At 35.3% G+C, this 19,786-nt stretch overlaps 1 protein-coding gene and 1 pseudogene across 1 annotated transcript in view; one reads left to right on the top strand and one right to left on the bottom strand.

Annotated features, from left to right (window-relative positions):
- The window catches only part of LOC104852784, a 77,797-nt pseudogene that overhangs the window by 26,406 nt on the left and 31,605 nt on the right, over positions 1-19,786 (bottom strand).
- Ccr6 (C-C motif chemokine receptor 6) overlaps positions 9,026-19,786 on the top strand; it is a 60,865-nt gene continuing 50,104 nt past the window's right edge. Inside the window, exon 1 of the mRNA XM_033763324.1 lies at positions 9,026-9,048. The gene's annotated coding sequence lies outside the window, so the exon portion shown is untranslated. The remainder of the gene's footprint in view (positions 9,049-19,786) is intronic.

Raw genomic sequence — 19,786 nt, 5'->3', positions numbered from 1 at the left:
AACATTTTGTGGTTGTTGAAGCTTTCAGCAATATATACCAAATAAACCTTCCAAATATGGTATAAAAATATATGCCCTGATGAATGTGAAGATATTTTACATCTTGAAATTAGAAATTTGTCCTAGAATTCAGCCACCAGGTCTTTATTTGTGCAGTAATAAACCATGTGATGTTGTGAACAGACTTGTACCTATTTCAAAAAGTAACCCAAATGTCACATTTGACAATTGGTTCAGTAGTACCCATTGATGTTAAAATTGCTAAAAAAAAAACTTCACCAGATTATCAGCACAGGAATTATTTGCAAGAACAAAGCACAGATTTATGAAAAAATAAGTTCACAATAGAGAAATGTGTAGAACAATAATTGGATTCCAGCAAAACATAACATTGGCTTCAAAACAAAGTAGTATTGTTTCTGTAAACGTTATAGTATAATGATAAGATTGTTAGTGAAGCTGGGAATGATGGTACAGGCCTGAAGTTCCAGAGCTCAGTAGGCTGAGGCAGGAGGATCCTGTGAGTTCAGTGTCAGCCTATGTACATAGTGAGTTTGAGGCTAGCCTGACTACATTAAACAAAATAATATTGATACTATCAATGTTATACCATGATGATAAGATTGATAGTGAGGTTGGGCCTGGTGGTGCACACCTGTCATCCCAGCACTCAGAAGGCTGAGGCACGAGAATCCCATGAGTTCAAGATCAGCCTGTGTTGCATAGTTCAAGGATAGCCTGGATTATGTAGTGAGACCCTGTCTCAAAAAGAAAGAAGAAAAAAAGATTGACCATGAATTCTCAACACAAATGAAGCTAGAAATGGTCAAATTTTACAGTGAAACAAAATGCAGAATAGATGTTGATGAGCTATGGAAAGTGAAACTTGAAACACAAAGCATTTACCAATGGTTATGTTTTACTCAGTACTAACATGTCAGACATAGTTTAATAGTTTACAAAGAAAATAATAAGCACAAAATATTATGGAGAAATTTTCTTAGAGGATTGGGAATGGAATTGATAAATGATCAATTACAACAGAAGAAGAACAATATGTACCTGCCCAAAGAACTCCACAAAAGAATTCTGGAGCAGACTGATGAACAGATAGGTGAAACATCACAAGAAGCTCCTAAGAAAACAGGAAGCCCATCAAGGTGTCAAGTATGTCTTACCAAAAAAGATAGGAAAACAAAACACATGCTGTCAGTATAAACGACACTTGTATATAGAACATGCTGTTTTCATGTGTGAAAACTACCTTAGGTATGATAATTGAAGTAAAGGTTATTTTTGTGATAGAGTTTTATTTGTATTTTCATTTTAGTTCACACAGAAATTTATTTCTTTTATTAATTTTTAGATTTAGTAAGCAAATAGGTGATATAGAAAATGTTGATTCTATACAATACATAGTTGATATTTTATTGATACTTCATTCTCCCGCTAAGTGCACATTTTATTATAGGAAGCTCCTGATAAAGAAGGAAGACAAGAGAGGTGACAAGTATGACCTACCAAAAAAGATAGGGAAGTACAACATATGTGCTGTCAATGTAAGCAATACTTGCGTATGAAACATGCTGTTCTCATGTGTGAAGATGGTCTTGGTGTGATAATTGAAGCAAAGATTATTTCTGTGATAAAGTTTTATTTGTATTTTCATTGTAGTTCACTTAGGAACTTATCTCTGCTGTTTTTTTAGAGTTTGTAAGCAAATTAACAGTCGATACTGAAAATCTTGATATTTATTCTAAACACTTATTACATATTAAAATTTTAATATTTTATTTTACCTATATTTTATTTTCCTATTAAATACACATTAATATAATAAAAGTCAAAATTAAAATTAATAATTCATCAATAGAAATATTCTTAACAAATAAATGTGGGCCTTATACACCCCCATGATGTGCCTTTCAAAAAATTTACCATTAGGCCATAAATTTAGCTCAGTGGTGCTGCTGCCTGCCTCACAAGAGCAAGGTTCTGAGTTTGATCCCAGGTACCAAAAAAAAAAAAAAAAAAAAATTTTACCATGATGCTGCAAGTTAACTAAAGAGGTCTCCACACTAGAAGCAAAGTCTTCCACTACAATCAACCTTCAACCCTCAAGACACAGCCAAACAAAGTATGTATTTATAAAAACATGAGAAGACAGATCAACAAAATCCCTCAAAAAACTCCCAACTCCCCCAAAAAGTGATCCATGGGGTATCAAATGGGAGGAAACCAAAAGTCACACACCCAAATTATTCAAAATGGTACCAGGAAAGATAACAAAGCAGACCGATAAGGCACTGGAAAAATTCACAAAATTAAAAGTAAACAGATATTGGGCCAAAGAAACAAAATCAGCATGTCTACAGGGGACACTAAAAAAAGCTAGCAGAGCTAAGCAAAATGATGCAAAACTTGAATGAACAGCATAGAAAAGGATGAGTGCATAAAAAGGCTCAATAGAGAAATATAGGATATAAAAAATTCTATTACATGGGCCGCAGACATGACCTATGTGAGGATGTTATGGAAGGAATCAGTAAGTGACACACAGAGAGGTGAAAGAATGGAAGTAACATAAAAACAGTTTTATTTGTCGACAAAGAACGATCCCACATAAAGCCATGCCTGGATCGATCCAGTATTGGGCTACAACTTTCTCTTTTATAGGGTTTTGCAGCCTTGATTTCATTCAGGTGGTTATATTTCATTTTCACAGTTCACATTCTAATATACAAATCATGGTGGTGAGACAGATGTAGCACTCCTTTGTTGTGGGAGTTTACCTTTAATATTCATCTGGCTATCATCCCAGATGTAGCACTTCTTTGTTAGGGGTGGTAACCTTTAAAATTCATCTGGTTATCTGTTCTAGCCCAGGGAAGGGTCATGTCTGGTCAGCAAAGTTAACAATGGTTCTTTACAGTCATGTGGTTTACAAAACTTTCAAGTGAGACAAGATATGCCTTCAGTGCCTGTTGATTCTGAACTAAAAGCAAATGGCAGAAATTATTTTATATTATGACATATTATAGGTTTTCTGCTAAAAAGTTTTCTCTATCAAGGACAGAGTGTCAGAACTAGAAGACAGGACTAGGCTGGGGATTTAGCTCAGTGGTTCTGCTGCCTGCCTCAATCCCTGGTACCAAAAAAAAAAAAAAAAAAAAAAAAAAAAAAGACAGGACTGTTACCAGTGAACAACTAATGAGATCTTGAAAACAACAAAATTACATGAAAAATGAATCCATCAGCTACTAGATGATGCAAAGAAGACTAAGGAATTAGTGAAAAATTAGAAGTCAGCACAAATGGCACAAAAACTTGTTTATTTAATGAAATAATAACAAAGCATTCCAAATATTGGAAAAGAATTTAGCATGCAGATAACTGAGGAATGTAAAACCCAAATAGCCATAATCAGAGAAAAACCTCTCTGTGACACATCATAGTCAAAATCCTGGAAGTGTAACAGAAACTTGAAGCACAGAAAAGCAATGAATCACTTATTAATGTAAACCTATTAGAATTACAGCAGACTTCTTAACATAAATCTTAAAAGCCAGGAGAAATTGGAATGAAGTGTTGTTGCAAGCCCTACAAAAAAACAATTTCCATCCAGGCTAATATATCCTATAAAAGTATCATTCAAAGTTAATGGAAAAGTAAGATTTTCATGGTAAAGAGCATTAGAACACCTAGACAAATTCATGACCACAAAACCAGCACTCCAAAAAAATTTGTCAAAACTATCTCTAGAAAGTGACAATAAATCTAATAATGACAAAAAGTATAATAGAACAAGAATACCATGTAGAACGAGTAGTTAAATAAAATGGAAAGATAGGTAACAACAAGAAAATAAGGCAATGATAAGAATAAGTCAGTACTTGCTTTTCTTGTGATAATTTGGTTCCCAAACAGAAGCATTTTGCTTTTGTTTGCAAATTCTATAAGTGACAAGACCATAGCTATCTTTTCCACACAAATATGACCATGGTCATCTTTTCCAGAATTGTAGAATGAATTAACTTTGTGAACCAAGGTACCACTGTAACCTAATAATGCCCGTGGGTCCTAGAAAAACAAGAACAATTCAAATTCAAGGCTAGTAGAAGGAGGAAAATTATAAACATCAGAGCTGAAATCAATGAAATTGAGACAAAAAAGCAACACAATCAATGAATTGAAGAGTTTCTTCTTTAAAGAATAAACAAAATAGACAAACCCTTAACCAATCTAACGAAAACAAAAGACCCAAGTCAATATAATTTGAAATGAAAAAACTGAAGTCACAATGGCTACTCATGAAATAAAAAGATTATTAACAATTCTTTTTCAAACCTTTGTTCAATAAATTGGAGACTTCAAAAGATATGGATAGATTTCCAGGTACATATGAAATACCAAAACTGAACCAAAAAATTTTTAAAATCCCAAAGCATCCAATAGCAAACAGTGAAATTGAAGTAGTAACAAAAATCCTACCAAGAAAACTCCGGGGCCGGGGATTTATCTCAGTGGTTTAGTGGCCTGCCTTGCAAGCGCAAGGACCTGAGTTCAATCCTTGGTACCAAAAAAAAAAAAAAAAAAAAAAAAAAAAAGAACACTGAAAAAAAAAAAAAAAAAAAAAAAAAAAAAAGAAAACCCCAGGTCTAGATGATTCTACAAAAATTTCAGGTAAAATCGAACATCTATGCTCCTCAAGCTCTTTATTGAAATTGAAAGGGAAGGAGTAGTCCCAAAGTCATTCCTGGACACTAGCATGATTCCCAAAGCAGACAAGGATCCAACTAAAAAAGCAGAACTTTAATTATATAATATAGATGCAAAAATACTGATCAAGGAACTATCAAGCTGAATGTAAAAACTCATCTTAAGATCCTACATTATTACCATCATTAGGCTTCATCCAGGGATGCAAAAATGGCTCAATATACAGAAATTAATAAATGTCATACATCACTTAAAGAAGCAAGGGTAAAAAATCACATGATCATCTCAATAGATGCAGAAAAAGCCTTTGACAGAGTCAAACCTCCTGTCATGATAAAAAAACACTGAATAAAATAGGTATAGAAAGACCTTATCTCAATTTGATAAAAGCTGTTTATGAGAAACCTAGTCCCCACATCATATTAAATGTGGAAAAACTGAAAACATTTTATTTAAAATCAGGAACAATACAAAGATCTCCACTAGGACCACTCCTTTTCAATATAGTACTTGAAACATTAAAAAATTAGAAAAAAAGATAAGAGATATGTATAATAAAAGAAAAACTCAAATTATTATTGTTTGCAGGTGGCATGATTGTTTACGTAAAAGATGCTCCCAGATCCACCAAAAGACTCTTAAAATTAGTATCAAAATTCAGTAATGTAACAGAATACAAAATCAACACACAAAAGTCAACAGCATTTATGTACATCAGTAAACCCACTGAGAAAAAAATTAGGAAAAAAATACCTTTCAGAATAGCACCAAGAAAAAAAATTTTTTTTTTTTTTGGTACCAGGGATTGAACTCAGGTCCTTGCACTTGCAAGGCAGGCCACCGAACTGTTGAGCTAAATCCCCAGCCCACACCAAGAAAATTTAATTACTTATGACTTAATCTAACTAAAGAACTAGAAGACCTCTACAATGAAAACTACAGTACTCTTAAAAAGGAAATTGAAGAGGACATCAGAAAATAGAAAGCTAGCTACTGTTCCTGGATAGGCAGAACAAATTTAGTCAAAATGGCATACATCCAAAATTGGTATACAGATTTAGTATAATGTCAATCAAAATTCCAACAGCATTCTTCACAGAACTGAAAGAAACCATCCTAAAATTCATATGGGAACCAGAAGAGACCCAAAATAGCAACCACCATCCAGGGTAATAAGAGGAAACTGGGAGGCATCACAATCCTGGACCTGAGGTTGTATTACAAAGCTACAGTAATAAAAACAGCATGGTATCAGCAGAAAAGCATATGAGAATCAGAATAGAAGATGCAAAAAGAAAATCTCAAGCATATTCAACTATTTGGTCTTTGACAAAGGAGTCAAAAAACATACAACAGAGGAACGATAGCTTCTTTAATAAATGATGTTGGGTTAACAGCCTATCCACATGTATAAGATTAAATCCAGACTCATATCTCTAACCATACTAACTAAAATAAAAATGGATCAAAGAACTAAATGTTAAAACAGTAACAATCTTCTGAAAGATAAAATAGGTAAAACTTGTGAAGTCATAGGAGTAAGAAAGTAAGAGAGCCCTGTTTACACAGAAAAAAGTACCAAGAATCAACAAACGGGATCATATTTGCACAGCAAAAGAAACAATGAGCAGAGTGAAGAGACAGCCTACAGAATGGGAAAAAACTTGCCAGTTATTCCTTGGACAGAGAACTGATGTATAGAATATATAAAGAACTCATGAAAATGGACTCCTCAAAATAAAAGAACCAATCAAATAATGGGTAAGTGAAATGAATAATAACTTCACAGAAGAAGTATAAATGGCTAGTAAATACAAGAAGAAAATTTTCAACATCACTGGCCACTAGAGAAATGTAAATTAAAACAATATTGATACTTTATCTCATCCCATACAGAGTGGCCATCTTCAAAAAATCAAATAATAGCAAATGCTGGTGGTGCTATAACAGGACAAAATAAACCCTTCTACCTTGGTGGGAATGAGAACTAGTACAAGTAGTATGGAAATCAGTTTGGAGATTCCTCATAAAGATTACAACAAAATATTTCATTCAACACACTTATTCCTCTTCTAGGAATTTTCCTAGAATAATTAAAAACATCATATTACAATGATACATTCATACCCATGCTTATAACAACACTATTTTTTTTATTTTTAAGTTTATTTTATTTTATTTGTACCAGAAACCAAATTTGGGACCTTGCACTTGTGAGGCAGGCAGCAGAACCACTTGGATAAATCACTGGCCCTAGCAGCACTATTCATAATAGCTAAATATTGGAAGCAGCCTCTATGTCCATCAACAGATAAATGAATAAAGAAAATGTAGAATTTACACACAATGGAGCACTACTCCACCATAAAGCCATTTTTTGCAGGATAATAGATGTACCTGGAGAAGTCAATAAATCAATAAAATAAATCAAACACACAAACTTAAATATTGCATGGTTTTTCATATGAGAAAAATTATAAGTAAAGTGAAGAATAAAATGTAGATAACAGGAAGCTATAGATAGTAGGAAGTTATATCTTTCTCAAATGGGAAAGGGGTCAAGAGATGGAGATGGGTAGGGAAAGGGAATGAAAAAAGGAATTAAGACCTATGTAAATGTATCAACTCCATACAATGTATGTAGACATCATGTCCTGCAAACAGTAGAAATAAAAAAATACAAGAATTCTCCATGGAAGTTTAACAAGATCCAGATGCTTGTAGTATTAAAGTGTCCAGCATCAATCCAAGACTAGATTGCATGCAAAGAGCCACGAGCCTCTCCACTTTCATAAAAAAAGGCTGTCAGCAAGTGCATATGCTGAGGTGACACAAGTGGGAAACTTCCAAGTCCCTGCGATAACAGTGCTCTTTGAAATGGTTAGAAATGTGGATATCAACAAAGAGAAGACATCAAGGAGAACTAAGTGAAAATTAGAAGTCTAGTAAATGAAATAAAATACACACAAGTTCAATCCCTGGTACCAAATAAATAATTAAATAAATGGAAACAAAGAAAGGATGTGATACAAGAAGAAAACATTAAACATCAAAAAATGTGCAAGGCAGGCCAGGGATTTAGCTCAGCAGTTCAGTGGCTTGCCTTGCAAGCACAAGGACTCGAGTTCAATCCCCGGTACCAAAACAAAACAAAACAAAAAACCCAAAAAATGTGCCAGGTGAGGTGGTACATACCTGTAAACCCAGCACTTGGGAGGCTGAGGCAGGATGATGACCATGAGTTCAAAGCCACCCTGGGTTACATAGTGAATTCAAGGCCAGTCTGAACTACATAGTGAGACTTCTTTGCTCACCTTGCCATCCTAATCAACATAAGACTCTCATCAGCATAAAATCATCAAGATTTTAGGATTATCACTGCCATCTGAGTCATCTGTTACTCCATATGTACCTAATAAAGAATGGCAAGCTAGGGGTGCCTTTGTCTTTGTTGCCCAGAGCAGCATTAATCAGTCCCAAAGCTCAGCTTCTTCTCCAAGTCTCATTTCCTCTTTATTCATTAGTTTGCCTTGTGCTATTGTGGCTCACAGGAGATTATGACCCACTGCAGGGGTTCTGGTAATCTCCTTTTTCCCTGTTCTCTACATGTATTCCCTGTATATATTTGGGTACCCAATTGCTGTCAGGGAATTTGGAGAATTGGTTGTTGAAAAAATCTACATATTTTTTGTCAGAATTGCTAGGAGTAAAATCAACAGAAGTAAAGGGAGCTACATAGCAGTTAATATTTTCAATTTAATTTGAAATATAGACTATTAAATCTAAGTCAACTATGAAAAGTTAACTACATATAGTGTAATACCTCAAGCACTACTTTCAGACTATACAGAGAGACAAAGGAATGAGTGAATGAATAAAAATAAAATACTAGAATGTGTTTAAATAATCCAAAAGAAGATAGGAAAGGGGAAATAATGAAAATCAGAAAGCAAAACAAATTACAAATAGTAAAGCAAAAATATATCGATAATTACATTGAATAGGGGATCTGTGATCATTAATTGTAATGTGTCAGCTTGAATGGATTAAGAAATGCCCAATTACTGAAACACATTTCTGGGTGTATGGGTGAATGATTCACATATAGGATGCAAATAGAGTAGGCAATGAACAATAGACTTTTGGCTTGGGTGGAATAAAAAGGAAGACAAGAAGAAAACCTTCCCTTGTTTGCTTCTTTGCAGGAGCTGTGGTCTTCACCATTCTCTTTGAACATTCATCTCCACTTCCTTTAGGCTTCTAGCAGACTATTTAGCTATTCAAAACCAGATCTTCCAGCTTTGACATGCACTTGCACTGAACTCTGTGGTAAGCTTCAACTTTTGATTGATTTTATAAAATTTTCCTGTATTGAACTCTTAACTGGTACAGATTTTGGTACTAGAGAAGCAGGGCCATCACTGTGACTGTACTTGACTGTGTGGTTTAGATTCATTTGGAACCAGTTTTTAGGATGATTTTAGAAAGATTTGGAGATACTGGTTGGGAAGACCCTAGAATGATGTGAGTCAAACTTTTCCCCTCCCACCCCAGTACTGGGGATTGAACTCAGGACCTTGTGTTTGCAAGGAAAGTGCAGCACCACTGAGCTAAATCTCTGGCCTGTGAGCCAAGCTTGATGGGAGATTCTGGTCAGAGCTCAGAAGACCAGAATGATGATAAAATTGACAGTAAAGGAAATCCAGGTTCAGGATGTTTAAGTTGAAAACAAGGATTCCATTGGCATTGGAACTACAGGCCATATGTGTTATGTTCTGGTGGAAAGTTTGTTTGCATTTTGGTCATGTCCTGAGACTGTGGGAGATGGAGAGAGTGGTAGATTAATCTGGGGGAGGAAATTTCAAGGCAGCTCAACATTCAGGATGTGGCATAAGTACTATTTGGGGCTTTTAGCTAGCACTTCACTGGGAATCGAGCAAATGGCACAAGTGAGTGTTTGAGAAATTTTTAGTTTCTCCAGAAAAGAAGCTCCTGTGAAGTTTGATCCTGTACAGTTGGGGAATAGAGACTGATTGCTGAAAAGATAAGCATTAAAAAGAAGCCAAGCACTTTACAATAGAACAATAAGAATAATGCCTTGAGGGCACGTTAGGAACGGGAAAGGCTCTTTCTTCACAAGCTCAAAATTGAACAGTGAAATAGTTTGATTTTTGAAGAGGCCCCATGGTACCTTGCTGAGAAGGGCTGTCTACAGAAATTTTTTCCCTGGGATTTGCTTGAGAGTGCTCAACTATGTAGACACTCAGAGGCTTCTGCAGCTGCAACTCAAAGAGATATGGCAACTATTGGAGTTGGTAGCAGACCTTGATCTCAGCCATGTGGTTCTGGTATTATAGGCATGCAGATTCCAAGATTTGTGAAGCCAAGAATGCTCACACACAGATTTCAGAAGGCTGGGGAGGCCAGGCAGTGTGCACTTGAGAGAGCAGAGCATGAAGCTTTGAGAGTGAGCCAGAAGTCTTTCAGAAAACCCAAGAAGTTGAAGAAGCAAGGAACATGGAATGTTTGAGGAAAGCCAAAAGGAGTGAGCAAAACCTGCCCCAGAAAGGATCCATATATCTACCAGCAGTGCCATAGGGTTGGGGCCACTGAAGCCCTTTGGAATTCATAGCTCATGGCCGCAATGTGCCTTGGGTGCTGGATACAGAGCTACAGGATTTAATGTTTGTCCTGTAGAGTTTCAGTCTTGCTTTGATCCCATAGGGAATTTTTATCTTGTGATATTTTATGTTGGAAGTGTTTAATTTCTTTTTGGCTCACAGCTAAGAGTTGCCTTAAGTCTCAGAGAAGACTTTGAGGTTGGACTTTTCAGCAATGCTGGAACTATTAGGACTTTGGCAACTCTTAAGAGATGGGATAAATGCATTTTTGCATAAGGGATATGCATTAGTCTTTCAGGAGCCAGGGACAGAATGTTATGGTATATGTATGTGTGGTGGATTAACTAATGTTCAACTTGGAATGCCCAGCTGAACTGAGTCAGTGTAGTTCTGGGTGTTGAAGACCCACCTGAGAATTGTTGCTAATAGCATAAAAAGAGAACTGGAGGGAAAGATTGTGTGCTGTCTATTTTCCTGGGAAGGCTTGCTGTGGCTGGTTTTCTTGATACGAACTTGGCTGTTCTTCTTATCAGAGGAACTCAGGTCCTCAGTGTTGCTGGGAATGACTCCTGTTCTTATCAGGGGAGTTCTGGTCTTCCTCTTGAGCATTGCTTCCTGGTTCCAGTCCAGATCCCTCAGCCTGGTGGCGTGGACTCTTTACCCTGCTGGTAAGGCTTTCCAGCTTCCACCGCTCATCTTTGAGCCTTCGTGGTGCAGGTCCTTGATATGGACTTGCATGAGACATTGCTGTGGGGTTTAGGCCTTTGGTTGGACTTGTGGAGGACATTACCTTGGGTTCTATGCCTTTAACTAGACTTATGTGGGACATTGCTGGGAGATCCAGGCCCTTGGCTGGATTCTTTGGGTCTCTAGTGAGTGGACAGATTTATTGCACTCATATGCATTAGACTTTTTCTGGTGAATATTATGAAATAATCCTATAAAGTATATCTCCTGTATTAAATCTATTCCTTTGCAAACCCTGACTACAACAATATGGATGCCCCCATTGCCTAAAGACTCATGCCTTAGGAGTAGGGTTTGTGGCAGATGATTATATTATGAGGTCTTGGTGTTAGGAGGTGAGGTGTGGTCAGAAGAGGTGGGTCACTAGATGTATGATCTGGAATGGGTTGTCTCCTTCTTTGGCTCCACCCTTCTGCCTTCTCTGTTGCCCAGCTGCCATGCCATGACCAGGTATCTTTTACCCAGGTCCTTTCACCATGCCACTTTTGCTTCAAGTCAGATGAGCATACAAGATCTGAAACCTTTACAAACATTGAGCCAAAATAAACCTCTCCTCCTTTAAGTTGCAAGGCAATTGTTGGATATTGTGTATCAGTGATAAGGAAAGAGACTAAAACATGGTTTAAACACCCCAATTAAGAGACTATATGGAAATATATTTTTAAAAAGAGAAAACCTAGCTCCATTCAGTCTATATGGAACTATCCTGGATTATAATAATATAGATAAAAGTAAAGAGTTGGAATTCACACTTTTTTATCCATCATGTATTTTACTCTAAAATACTCAAAGGAAAAACTAGCAGAAATGAAAAATGAAGTAGATAATTCAACAATAATAGCTGGAAATTTCAATCTCTTACTTTCAATAATTGATAGAGCAACTAGGCAGAAAAGCAACAAGGAATTAGAAGATTTTGAACAGCGGTGTAAACCAACTGTGCCTAACAAACACCTATAAAACAATGCATGAATAAAACAGAAAGCAGAACATACATTTATTGCAAGGGCATACAGAGTCTACCTCAGGATAAATCATGAGTTAGGCTCAAATCAAATTTCAATCAATTTAGAAAGATAGAAATAATATAAATTTGTTTTTAAGCCACTTTTGAATAAAATTAGAAAATAAAAGCAGGAAATTTTGGGGAAATTCATTAATATGTAGAAATTTTAAAATATCCTTCTAAACAATCAATGAGCCAGCTAGAATTCTGAAGGGGAAATCAAAAAAATACTTTGAAATGGATGCAAATGAAGATACAATATACTGAACTGTAAGGGATACAGCTACAGTAGGGCTTACAGAGAAATTTATGGCTCAGCTCCTGTGTTAGGAAAAAAGAAAGATCTAAAATAAATGATTTAATATTCTACTTTAAGATGCAGGGGGAAAAAAGAAAGTTAAACCTGAAGCAGTATGACAGAATAATAAAACTTGGAGTGGAAACTATTGAAATAGAGAATAGAAAAACAATACAGAATATCAGTACAATTAAAAACTTTCTTTGCAGAAAATCCCAACAAAACAAAATAAGCCTACAGTTAGATTTAACAAGAAAACAAGACTCAAATTACCAGTTAGAAAGAAAGGCGGGGAGAGAGGATATTACTTCGGACCATATAGAAATGCTATGGCAGCAAATGCACAACAACAAATTAGATAATGTAGATCAAATGGAGAAGTTCCTAAAAAGATTATGTTACTAAAATTGATTTGAGAAAAAAAGAAAATCTAAATAGACTTATAGTAAGTTAAGACATTACATTGTTAACCAAAAATCTCTCCACAAAGAAAAAGCCCTATGTGAAACAGCTTCATCACTGATTTCTACTATTATATCCTGAAACTGTAAAACACAGTAAAAGAAATTTTAAAAGATATGAATGAAAGAGAATACATTCTATTTTCATGAATTAGAAAACCTAATATTGTTAAAATGAGAGTTCTCCACAAGTTATTCTGATTTATCACAATCCCTAACAGAATCTCAATTATTTTTCTGTAGAAATTGACAGGTTGATTCTAAAATTTATAAGGACTTGCAAGGAATTCAGAATAGTGACTGTTTTGAAAATAAAGAACAAAGAAGGAAGAGTCATACTTCCTTATTTAAAAATTTATCAAAGTGCAATTCTAATCAAGAATAGAATGATACCAACACAAAAGAAATACAATAGAGGATCCAAAAGTCAGTCAGTACATCTATGGCCAACTGATATTTGACAGATGGGTCAAGACCATTTCTTGGGGGAAAGAATAATCTTTTCAACAAATGATGCTGGGCCAAATGGGTAGACCTATACCAAATGATAAAATTTGTTTTTACCACACCTGTATAAAAAAATTAACTCAAAAATGGATTAAAGACCTAAATATGAGATCCAAAATGAAGATTCTTAGACTAAATCATGGGTATAAATCATGACCTTGGATTTGACAAAGAATTTTTAGATAATTTAGTAAAATTCCTGAAGAATAAAAGGAAAAACATAAATTTGGCTTCATCAAATTTACGACTTTATTTCATTGAAAAAATACCATCAAGAAAGTGAAATGATGCTGGGGATTTAGCTCAGCGGTTCGGTGGCCTGCCTTGCAAGCGCAAGGACCCGAGTTCAATCCCTGGCACACACACAAAAAAAAAAAAAAAGAAAGAAAAGAAAGTGAAATGACAACCTACAGGAGGAAATACTTAAAAATCAAATAAAAAGTTGTACCTATAATATATAAAGAACTTGTATCAATGATAATAATAATAATAATAATATCCAAATAACAATTAAAGTGGGTAAAGATCAGAATGGATTTACATGAGAAAGATATACAAATAGCCATTAGTCGCATGAAAAGAAGGGTGGATATTATGAGTTGGCAGGGAAATGCAAGTGAAAATCACCATGAGAAATTGCTTCCCATCCACTGATATGACTACAATGAAGAGGTCAGCATTGTTGCTGACAATGTTCAGAAATTAGAATCCTCATACACTGCCTGGTAAGAATATAAGGTGATGTAAGCATTCAGAAAACAGTTGAATGTGTGCTCAAATGATTAAACTTGTGGTTACTAAGTAGCCCAGAAATTCCATTCATAGTATATACTCAAGACAAATGGAAATATATGTCCACACAACAGCTTGTGTATGGACGTTTATACTAGCATTCTTCATAGCAGCCCAATGGTGGAAACAACCCAAATATCTGTAAGTGAATGGAGGGTAAAAATGTGGTATATCTACATAAAACAATTATTTGGCCATAAAATATTAAGCACTATTGCATTCTATAATGTGAATGAAACTGGAAAACATTCTAATAAATGAAAAAGTCACTCAAAGTCCACATACTATATAGTTTCATCCATGTGAAAGTAAAGAATAGGTAAATCTGTATAAATAAGAAATGGTCAGGGACTGCTGTTTCCCAATGGTGGCATAATGTGGTGGGTGTTAAAGGCCATGAAATTTCTTTTTGAGGAGATGAAGATATTTAAAAATTGGCAGTGGTGATATTTGCATTATTCTGAATATCCTAAAATGCCATTGAATCACAAACTACAAGTGGATGAATCTACGCTATACAAATTATACCAATAATGTTTAAAAAAAGAGAGAAAGAAAAAGGGAAAAAGAAGATGGGAAAGATACACTATATAAATAGTCATCAAAACAAAGCTACAGGGCCATATTGGTGTCAGACAAAATAGGCTTCAGAATAAGGATAATTTTTAGGGATTTCATCTGTCTGGAGTTTTTTGGTAGACAATAGAACTTCAAGTTTCACAAAAGCAAAACTGACAAAATGAAAGGAAGGAAATAAGAAATCCACAATAATAGTTGAGTATTTCAATGTGCCTGCCTCAGTAATCAATGGAACTATTAGGGCAGAAAGTCAGCAAAATTATAGGAGAACCAAACACCATCATCATTCTGGATCTAATAGACATTTACAAAAATACTCCATTCTGTGATAGCAGAGCAAACATGCATTTTAAGTGCACACAGAACAGTCATAAGTAGAGCACATTTTAATTAAGTAAAAAATCTCATACTAGAGTTAAAAAGCAGAATAATATGAAATATGTTTCTGGGCATAGTGACAATGAAAATATTTTATAAATATTATTACAGGATATATTCTTGGATTATCATAAGACAATCTCTAGACACTTGGAAATTAATATATTTCCATAGTCCATTATTAAAAGAGGAAATATCATGAGATGTTAGAAAAATATTTTGAACTGAATGAAAATATATCAAGATGTGTGAAGTGTACTAAAGCAATGCTTGAATAGCAGTTAGTGCTCATGTTAGAAAAAAAAAAAGAGAGAGAGAGAAATCAATAATATAAGCTTCCACCCTAGGAAACTCTAAAAAGAGGAAAATGCAAAGTTGATAAAAGGCAAAATCAATGAAATTGAAAATAGGAAACAGTAGAATCAGTAAAACTAAAAGCTCATTCTTTGAAAAATCAGTAAAATTCATTATGCTGTAATAAGACAAAGGAAAAAGAGAAGACACAAATTGCTATAAAATGGAATCTGAAATGAATAGACACTTCTCAGATGAAGAAATACAAATGGCCAATAAACACATGAAAAATATTTAACATTGATGACCATTTAAAAAATGCAAATTAAAACAACACTGAGATTGTTTCGCTCCAGAAAGAATGGCTTTCATCAAGAAATCAACCAATAACAAATGCTGATGGGGCTGTGGGGAAAAAGGAACCCTTCTTCATTGTTTGTGGGCGTGTAAGCCACTATGGAAATCAGTATGGAGACTCCTCAAAAAAACTAAGACAAAAAATTCCATTTGACCCAACTATCCTCTTTCTAGGTATCTTCTCAAAAGAGCTAAAAGATATCATCTCATAATGATGTATGCATACCCACGTTTATATAATTCAAAATAACTAAATCTTGGAAACAGCCGTATATGTCTATGAAGAGATGAATGGATAAAAACATATGATATTTATGCATGATAAAGTACTACTCTGCCATAAAGGAGAATAAACTTGTCATTTGTAGGAAAATGAGTGAATCTTGAGACCATAGTGTTGTTTTTTTTTTTTTTTGAGACCATAATGTTAAATGAAGTAAATCAGACACACAGGTTTAAATATTGCATAGCTTCTCTTATATGAAAAAATCAACAGATAAATACAGTGCAAAATAAAAGACAGATAATAGTAAAAAAGAGAAAAAGTTATTGTAACCCAGCATGGACAATGCATCTAAAATTGTACCTTGATTTAGTACAATTATCTTATGTGTTTTACAAGATTTTTTGTCTGTCTGATTATTAATCAAGTATATGACAATTAACTTTATAAAAACTTATACAAAAATTAATCTGATGCTGGCAAAATAAAAAAAAAGAATTGTGATGTGTTATGTACACATACCAATTCCCTACAATGAATGTAATCATTATGTACTGCAAACATGTACTAATAAAATTAAAAATTAAAAATTAAAAATTTTATTCTCAAAGAAATATTAAACTAGAGAAATTTGAAGTTATAGCTAAAAACCTTCCAGTAGAAGGAAAATCCAGATCCCAAGTGATTCTCTGGTAAATTCTTCCAAACATTTGAGTAAATAATACAAGCCCTTCATATAGTTATATAGAAATCAAACAGGGAACACTTCTAAGCTTATTTTTTGATGGTAGCATTACAGTGATACCTGAAGGCAATACAAGAAAAGAAAACACCACACCAATGTTGCTTACAAACACAGATACAGAAATACACAACAGAATGTTAGGAAATCAATTCCAGCAATAAGTAAGATTAGTAATAAATAAGGAGTAAGATGGATTCATCTGTTGCTTTCAATATTTGGAAAACAAGGTAATCTTATGTGTTAATATTCTAAAAGTAACACATTATCATGTCAATCATTATAGAAAAGACATTCATTTGGTAAAATTCAACATCTATTCATAATTTACAAAAAATGTTCTCAACAAACTAGAAATGGAAGGGGACATTACCTGTTAGAGACCATCACAGAAAACCAACAGCTAGTGTGAATGATGCAACCTGCCCCCTAATATGAGGAGTAAATCAGGATAGCCAACCCCATAACTCCTGTCCAGGGACTACCTGGAGTAACAGCCAGTGGAATAAAGCAAGCGAAGGAAAGAAAAGGCATGCTGAGGTATATACCATTGTGCCTAATCTCAGGCAGCATGGTTTCCTGGTCTGAAATCCTTGGGCTTGGGATTCCCTGAAGCCTCCTTCCCCTCCAGGTTCTCTGACTCTTCACCCATGTATGTGTCTGGCTCTGTGGCAACAGGCCCCCATCACCAAGTTCAGAGGCCATGACAGATGATCTAGGGCTCAGTAGGCCCTTGTAGGATTCCAGCTCATTCCCAATAGTCCAGTTCATTCTTGATCTTTTCTACTTCCTGTCTGTTTTTCTTCCTGACTCTGTCCTGAAGACATGAGCTCCTATACCAGATTCAAAGGAAACAAATTTACACAGTCTCTATTCATATTCCTCTGGTTTTACTTCCCTGGATGAGTCCTGAGACCACTACCTTATCTATCATCATCTCAAAAACGGGACTAGCCATACTTGTTTAATAATTCATGTTTCTAGAACTATCTGGCGTGCTATTTTCTTTCTGTTAGAAAAGGGTTTTACCTATTTTTTATTTTTACAGTTTTGCTTTGGATGAGGTAATGTCCCACTGTACCTTTACTTAAAGGTAGAAGAGAGTTATGCAACATAATCTGTTCACCTTTTCTGCTTGGTGGGGCTTGTAGAAGAGGTCAAAATACCTCTCTTTTTCAAAGAGGTCACATGGACATTGCCACAGAGTCTTGCTGTGGTAAGAGATCCTCCCAAAGCTCCCAAACTGGGGTATTTGTATCAGTGGGCGGATGGGGGTGAAGTGGCTTTGTCTAGGCTGTTGAGAGTGAAAAGCTCCCACTCTCAGCAGGGGCTGAAAGCAAAGCTGAGGGCATGTGGACACTAGGGAACCTGGTTCCAAATCGGACAGAGGGACATCAAGACTGCTTGGTGTCCTGGAACATGCCTCATTGCAGTTGCATAAATCTAAGTCAGGCTTTGTTAGGATGCTGAGGCAATCCAATCCTTCATTTGCTCAAATTGAAGGCTGTCCGGAAAGGACGGTGCAGCTGGATGACAGAAGCGCCACCTGTCGTCGTCTTTTCCCTCGTCTTTCTTACACCTGCTAACATCTACAGTGGGATAACTTAGATATGCATTTGTAAGTCCCAAAAGTTTTATATAGTTTTTGTCTAAACTAAAATAATAACTAATTGGGACTTAATTAGAAGTAGCCAGTGTAGAATTCAATTAATTCTTTAGTTTTTGAAAATGTATTCAGTTGTCTGGAGAGAAGGGAGGATGGATGTGAGTGGCAGCTGGCCATCATTAATTTTCCATTTACCTCTACAACAAAGCCTCACCAGATTTATCAACACAGCAGTGAAATTCCTGATTTTTTTCTTCCTTGTACAGAGGAATCTGGTGATTCAAATCAGAGGTAAGATAGAGGCAAAGCAACTTCCTGAGAGGTAGATAAGCTTCTTCCACATCCCTTGGGCATTTTTCATGTCCTGCAGCTCATTCCTCATGGACAGCTGTCCAGACAGCTGGTATTTCTAGATACCTTCAGAAAGACTGGCCTTTCCCAGAACCCTGACCTTGCACCATGACATGGATGGAGGAACACAGATGACATAATGGGAAGATTTTTAGTTGAAGTGTAATTCTGTCCTGAGCCACTTGTATTAGCGCCAAATTATTTCATCTCCCTCCAAGTCTCTGTTTCTGCATTTGTACAGTAGAGATAATACCTTATTTGCATAAAGGTTGTGAATATTAAATTTAAAAAAATATAGTATATAGTTCTAGTATTATTTTCCTTCTCACCTCTATTTCCTAAGTTATCTTGCATATTAAGATTAACTAATCTTACTAGGTTTATTATTCCTAAATATGTTTGAATATCTGAAATGCATAAACCCTGCATCTCTATATGGCATATATTTCCGGACAGAGGACACAGGTATAGAAATAGATCTATATTCCATGAATACTCTTTATTATAAGCACATCGCCTACAAGCCATGTAGCTTTGCATAAGTTCTCCTTTCAATTCCACTTTCCTCAACTGTAATATTTCCCCCTACAGAAATAGCACATAACATATACAAAGTGCTTAGCACACTGCTGGGTACAAAATGATCATTTACACATGTTAGCTAGAATTATAAAAACAATCTCAGAAATCCCACACTCCTAGAAAGCATAAGAAAAGACCGAAATGATACCAACTATTACACTTTAGAGCTGATTAAAACGCATCTGTCTTCTATGTCTTCACATGGTGGAAGGTAAGGGAGCTTTACAAGCTTCTCATATAAAGACATTAATTCCATTCATAGGACTCCACCTTCTTTGCCTTATCACCTCCCAAAGTCTCTGGCCACTTCTTACTGCTGTCACTTCTGTGTTAGGATTTCATGTCCCATCTGATTCTGAAGATTGCAACATCTCTTAAAGAAGTGGTCTATAAGATTAGGATACTTAAAAGAGTGCTGAGGGAGGGCTGGGGATTAAGCCCAGTGGTTCTGCTGCCTGCCTCGCAAGCACAAGGACCAGAGTTCAATCCCCAATACCAAAAAAAAAAAAAAAAAAAAAAAAAA

The sequence above is a fragment of the Fukomys damarensis genome, unplaced genomic scaffold, assembly GCF_012274545.1.
Source record: "Fukomys damarensis isolate Sample0158 unplaced genomic scaffold, DMR_v1.0_HiC HiC_scaffold_14, whole genome shotgun sequence".
NCBI lineage: Eukaryota > Metazoa > Chordata > Mammalia > Rodentia > Bathyergidae > Fukomys > Fukomys damarensis.
This window is presented reverse-complemented; position numbering and strand designations above follow the sequence as displayed.